Here is a 6,516-nt window from a genome sequence, read left to right as displayed (position 1 = left end):
GGTGGGTGTGGGGGACTCCCTGGTCCTGAATGGGATAACTGTGCCCTTGAAGGACCAGGTGCACAGCCTGGGAGTCATTTTGGACTCACAGCTGTCTATGGAGGCACAGGTTAATTCTGTGTCCAGGGCGGCTGTCTACCAGCTCCATCTGGTACGCAGGCTGAGAACCTACCTGCCCACAGACTGTCTCACCAGAGTGGTGCATGCTCTAGTTATCTCCCGCTTGGACTACTGCAATGCGCTCTACGTGGGGCTACCTTTGAAGGTGACCTGGAAACTGCAATTATTCCAGAATGTGGCAGCTAGACTGGTGACTGGGAGTGGCCGCCGAGACCTCATAACACTGGTCCTAAGAGACCTACATTGGTTACCAGTACATTTCCGAGCACAATTCAAAGTGTTGGTGCTGACCTTTAAAGCCCTAAATGGCCTCTGTCCTATATACCTGAAGGAGCGTCTCTACCCCCATTGTTCAGCCTGGACACTGAGATCCAGCACCGAGGGCCTTCTGGCAGTTCCCTCACTGCGAGAAGCAAAGCTACAGGGACCAGGCAGAGGGCCTTCTTGGTAGTGGCACCCGCCCTGTGGAACGCCCTCCCATCAGAGGACAAACAACTACCTGAAATTTAGAAAACACCTAAAGGCAGCCCTGTTTAGGGAAGTTTTTAATCTGTGATATTTTATTGTATTTTGCTATTTGTTGGAACCTACCCAGAGTGGTGGGGGAAACCCAGCCAGATGGGTGGGGTATAAATAATAAATAATACTAATACTAAGGTCACATACCAGCATGCACAAGTAACACATATGCACATACTCATGCAGTTGTGCATATTCTCAAGCTCCACATACAACCTCACTGAAAATGTGCATATACCCATGCTCCACTGCCAAGCTCTGGATCCTCCTGGCCCTGCAGTTTGTCCTCCTGATATTGCTGCCTGTTCACCTGCAATCTCTGAGTGAGCAGTGAGAGAGCATGGAGAAGGACAGTAACCTTCACAAACATTACCCCCTCTCTTTAAAAGTTGTGATGCCTATTGGTGCCAGAGGAAGAAGCAATCCAATGGGTAGTGAAAACAGTTACATAGGAAGAGGAAGAATTCTTGAAAGGAACCTTAGTAGGAACTTTTTAACCATATAGCATGGAAGCGACGCTGGTTGGCCAAAGGCCTTGGATAACGATTTAGTTGAATAATTCCCATTGGACCCCTAATTCACAAAACGGCCTTCTAAAATCTTCCCAGTGGCCTTCCTGAAAGATTCCTTCACATCATTGTTTCTAAGGCTATATATAAGGGGGTTAATTAAAGGCGTAAAGACCGTATAGAAAAGAGAAAATATTTTGTTAAGGTCTCTCATTGCTTCAGTTTTTGGTGTCACATATACAATGATTAATGTCCCATAGAATAGGGAAACAACAATCACATGAGAAGAACAGGTGGAAAAGGCCTTCTGCTTCCCAGTGGTGGATGGGATTTTTAAAATGGCAGCAATAATATATACGTAGGAGATCAGGGTCAAAAGAAAGGGGGGGAAACTGAACAAAAAACACAGGATTACAATGACATATTTTGCAAGGCTGGTGTCACTGCATGAGATTTTAACCAATGAAAGAGATTCACAAAAGAAATGATCAATTTCATTGGAACCACAGTAATGTAATTGCCATATAAAGACCAAGCATATGGAGAGCAAGACAATGCTGCTGATCCAAGAGCAACTGGCCAGCTGGATACAGAGTTTACCATTCATAAGAGTTGCATAATATAGGGGTCTGCATATGGCTAAGAAACGATCATAAGACATCACAGAGAGCAGATAGCATTCTGTACCAATCAGGAAACCAACAAAAAAAATTGTGTGAGACATCCTTTAACAGAGATGATTTTGTCCCCTGTCAGGAGACTGGCCAGCATCCTGGGCAGGGTGATAGAGCTGTAGACTGCTTCCAAAAAAGACAAATTCCCCAGGAAGAAGTACATGGGTGTGTGTAGGTGATGATCAGTCACTATGAGAAAGACCATGAGGCTATTGAAAGCAATTGTCAAAATGTAGATCACCAGAAACAGAAGGAACAGAAATATGTGCAGATGAGGGAGATCCCCAAATCCGAGAAGGATGAATTGTGTGGCAATGTCCCTCCTTCCCACATAATCAAGACTCGTGACACAGTGATTAAGATTTAAATTGGGTGGTTAAGGCCACAACTTTATTAATTAAGCATGTTGAGCGGAATTGGCTTAGGCGTTGGAACCTAACAGACTATATCCGACTCCAACCCGTGTGTTGGAGTCCTTGAGAAGTTAACCACCAGAAAGGAGCCCCGCGATGTAGATCTACTAGAGCTCCTCCTGTGGCCACCGAAGGGGCGTGCCCTACGGCCCAGGCAACTCCCGGCTCAGGACCAGGCGACGCCCCCGGAATCCTTTAACGGAATTACTTCTCCAAATCTGGGCAGCTGGTGACGTAACCTGCCCCTCCTCCGTCTATTGTTATGCAAATTTCCAACGCCTAACCGCCTAACCTAAGTTGTGACGACATGCTACGGGGTAGGCGAAAAACCCATCATGGCTAGCCCAGTATGGGAAAAATCCTACCCGGCCCGCTGACTAACCAGGCAACCGACTCCCGTCCATAGCAGCGTCCCCTTATCTCTTTTTAAGGGGTGGGTTGATAAGTGGGATCCCAGAATAATATCTGTGTCTGAATTGGTAGAATACTTTGAGTCTGGTATCAAGGCACCATCCCTCCATTCTAACGTCCCCTTAAAACCCTTGCGATGGGTACTGGCTCTCCTCTTATGCACCCACAAAGGAAGACCCATCTGATCTTCCGCAATCCCCCAGTAATCTTCCATTGGGACCTCACCATCCGAATCGGAAGACGTACCTGAGTCATAGGAGTCATCATCCCTACTCCTCTTACGCTTGTCGGTTTTCTTCTTTGCCTTCCCGCTCCGATGACGCTCTTCTTCGTCCCGCGATGCCGCTTCCCCGCTTTTAGCCGGCCTGGAAGTGTCGTCGTCCCCTGATGTGTCGGAACCCCCAGCTTCCCGGTGCACCGCTGGTTGCGTGGGCTGGGTCCCTTGGAGACCTGCAATAGACTGTGTGGACGGCCCGGGCAAGGCTGCTGATTGAGCCCCGACCCCCAGACTTTGGGAGTTGGGGGCCTTAGAGCGCGCCTTCTGCCCCCGTGTCCGTGGGGCCTGGCTCGCCCCGATTCCAAGCTCGGAGCTAGGGCTGGAAAATAAGGAGGCGGAGGTGCCCGACGACCCACCCTCTGAAAAACAAGTGTCCAGGATGCAGTCCTGCGATTCGAGAGGCTCCTCCTGCGACTCACAAGGATTATCCTGTGCGGCCTCAGCCGTGGGAGCTAGAGACTTAGCAATGGCCGCCAGCTGTTTGCAAACATCCAGCTGGGTTTTTTGAAGCGTTGAGACCACACGTACCAAGGCCTCAGTCTTGTCCTGAGACGCAGGACTCTTGGTAGGGGCCGTACCACGCGCACGTTTAGGTGCCATTGTCAGAATGCAGCTACGCCTAGTTATGTATTCAAATTATTGCCTACCCTCTACGCTATTTATTTGTTTACTTTATTTATTTCTATGAAATTTATAATTTTCCTATTTATTATTTCTTTATTTATTATCTTTAGTGTTTTTTATTTCACTTATTTTATTATATATATATATATATATATATATATATATATATATATATATATAAAATTTTAATATATATATATATATATATGTAGGATTATTATTGCAAAGTCACTGGTTTGTTGTTATTATTATTATTTAATGTTATTGACGTATTGCTTTATTTGCTTAACTGCCCAATATTAGAAATATCACTAATAAAGTCATCCACTGTTACTATTATGTAGACGACTCAGGTGAGCAATTATAGCTGCTCCTGCTCCACTTGATATGCCTATGAAATGACTACCATCAATTGATCACGATATTTGTGAGTCGGGCTTGCCAAAACAGGGGGACCAATGAGCTATTTATAACCGGCTAATCAAGCCCCAAGGTAACTCTGATCAACAATATTATACCCGTACTCAGCTGAGCGAATCACCAATAATGATCCAGAACCACAATATGATACCAGCACTGGATACACCACTGGCCACCAGCGCTGGCCGCCAGAGATAGCAATCCAATCAATTTAATTGCTCTCTATAACTCATCCACTAGCTTATTATCATATGCAAATTATTTCCCCTCTGCTAGACTCAAATGTTTACACTAGATCACCAAATGCCACAAAATTAAAGCAGTAAAATTAGCCCCAGCAGCACACGAAGGACACTCTCAAAATGGCGATTGGGGAACCTGGAGAAAGGAACACCCAAGATGGCTGCCAGCAGTACCACACGTGGCCACTCTCAAAATGGCGGCTGAAAAGAGGACAGGGCTTGTCCACACCTAAAATGGCTGCCGTACCGGGTACACGTGGCCAGCAAAATAAACACAGATGGAAGGCTGGGAGACAACTACTAAGCCACTGAGGTAAGAACGGAGCAAAATAACAGCAACCCAGATGAGATTCCCTCCACCCTTAGACAGTATCAGACCGATTCGCAGGGGATAAAGCAAGGAACCAACAAGATTTAAATGAGGGGGTGGGGGCCCAAGTTCACTCACCCGGCTTCACCGTGATGGAAAAATAGGTCCCAGGCACGAAGGCGGGGAGAGGAGGCAGCCGCCTCAACTCTTCACCCAGACCCACCCACGACGAGCTTGCCAGCGGCGAAGGGGGAAACTGGATGAGGCTACCGCTTCACTGGCTGCCTGGCGCTGGTGTGCAGGCTCCGCGGTGGCTGTGGCGCTCCTCGAGGCTGCAAGAGCCTCAGAGCCTCCTCGATAGCGAGTTGCTCCCCGGGGCTGCGGCTGCCTGGCGCGTATCCCCAAGCACGCTACTCCGTGCCGGCCGGGGTGCTTCTCGCGATCTGCCGAGCGCCGGGGAAGCTGGGGGGGGCGAACAGCTGGTGATCGGTCGAATCCTGGTGGGCGGAGAGAGAACTATGCCCTCCGCACAGCTCCGCGATGTTCCCTGCGAGGCCTATGGCGTCTCCGCGTCTCCGCGTCTCCGCACCCGGAAGTGAGCGGAGAACAGCTGATGAGCGGTCTTCCGAATGCGCCTCGGACCTCTGCGTGGACCTTGAAAAAAGACCTGGAAAAACCTGGAAAAAGGACCTGGAAAAAACACCTAACTAGGAGGGGAGAGAAAAAAGGGGGGAAGAGAAGAAGGTAGGAAGGTCGATGAGGGGGTCTAAACGCTGAAACAAACAGCACGACAACGCAACAAGGCCAGCTGAACCGTTCGCTCCGGCGAACAAGGAAGGAAAGAGGTCGGCTTCCCGCCTGCGGGGAGCTTTAAATCAGGTGGCTCCGCCCCGACCGTTCTCATTGGCCGGTCAGGGATGACGCAGGCGGGAAGCCACCATCGCGTAGGGGCTGAACTCGCAGCCCCTACGCGGTGGTGCAGTCGGTCGGCCCACAACGCCACTTCCGTCGCAGGCGCGGAAGTGGCTCTCTGTGACTTCACTCACATTTCTCTGCATTGTGGTTGTCCTCAAATGCTACATTCTGAAAGAGAATTGGAAAGTGATATGAAAGTGATAGCCATTATACAACAGTTAAGTACCACTGAGCGACATAATGGAAGGGAGAAAGATTCCATCAACGGTCTCTCTGGGGAAAAAAATACACATCACCTGGGAAGACAGGCGAACTAATGCCAATGTACTGGAAGAAGCAACGATCACCAGTGTGGAAGTAATGATTCTTCAACATCAACATTGTTGGTCTGGTCATATTGTGTGGATGCCTGATTAACGTCTTCCAAAGCAACTACTCTACTTTGGACTTAAAAATGTTAAGCATAATGCTGGTGGTCAACAATAGAGATTGAGAGGCTTTCTCAGGGCAGATCTAAAAAAAAATGTAGTATAAACATTGACAACTGAGAAACACTGACCTGTGAGTGCTCTGGTTGCAGAACAGCCTCTACCAATGGTGTCATCTTTTTTTTGAAGATGTTCGTACTCAGCGCGAAAGGGAGAAACGTGCCAGGAGTGAATAGCATTTGGTTCCCATGATTAAATTAACCCGCAGATTGCAGTGGGACCTAAGAGCCAACCCCAGAAGTCTAATGCCAATGTACTGGAAGAAGTAAAGATCACCAGTGTGGAAGTAATCATTCTTCAACATCAACATTGTTGGTCTGGTCATGTTGTGTGGATGCCTGATTATCGTCTTCAAAGCAACTACTCTACTCTGAGCTTAGAAATGGCAAGCGTAATGCCCGCGAGCGCTCCAACTGGAGAACAGTGTTTACCAAAGGTGTCATGTGTTTTGAAGAGGCTTGAACTCAGGACGAAAGGGAAACACACTCTAAGAGGAAGGCACGCTTGGGAAACTCTCACCATTAAACCTATTTCCCCACTGTGGAAGGGCGTATGCATCCAGAATTGGCCTCCGCAGTCACTTACGGACTCACT

General features: G+C 48.2%; 1 pseudogene; it reads right to left on the bottom strand.

The window, feature by feature from the left end:
- Positions 1–1,212: 1,212 nt before the first annotated feature.
- On the bottom strand, positions 1,213–3,523 carry LOC118077926 (olfactory receptor 5AR1-like; annotated as a pseudogene).
- Between the last annotated feature and the right edge of the window lie 2,993 nt (positions 3,524–6,516).

The sequence above is a fragment of the Zootoca vivipara genome, chromosome 13 (genome assembly GCF_963506605.1).
Source record: "Zootoca vivipara chromosome 13, rZooViv1.1, whole genome shotgun sequence".
Taxonomy (NCBI): domain Eukaryota; kingdom Metazoa; phylum Chordata; class Lepidosauria; order Squamata; family Lacertidae; genus Zootoca; species Zootoca vivipara.
The sequence above is the reverse complement of the archived record's forward strand: the minus strand, read 5'-3'. Positions and strand labels throughout refer to the sequence as shown.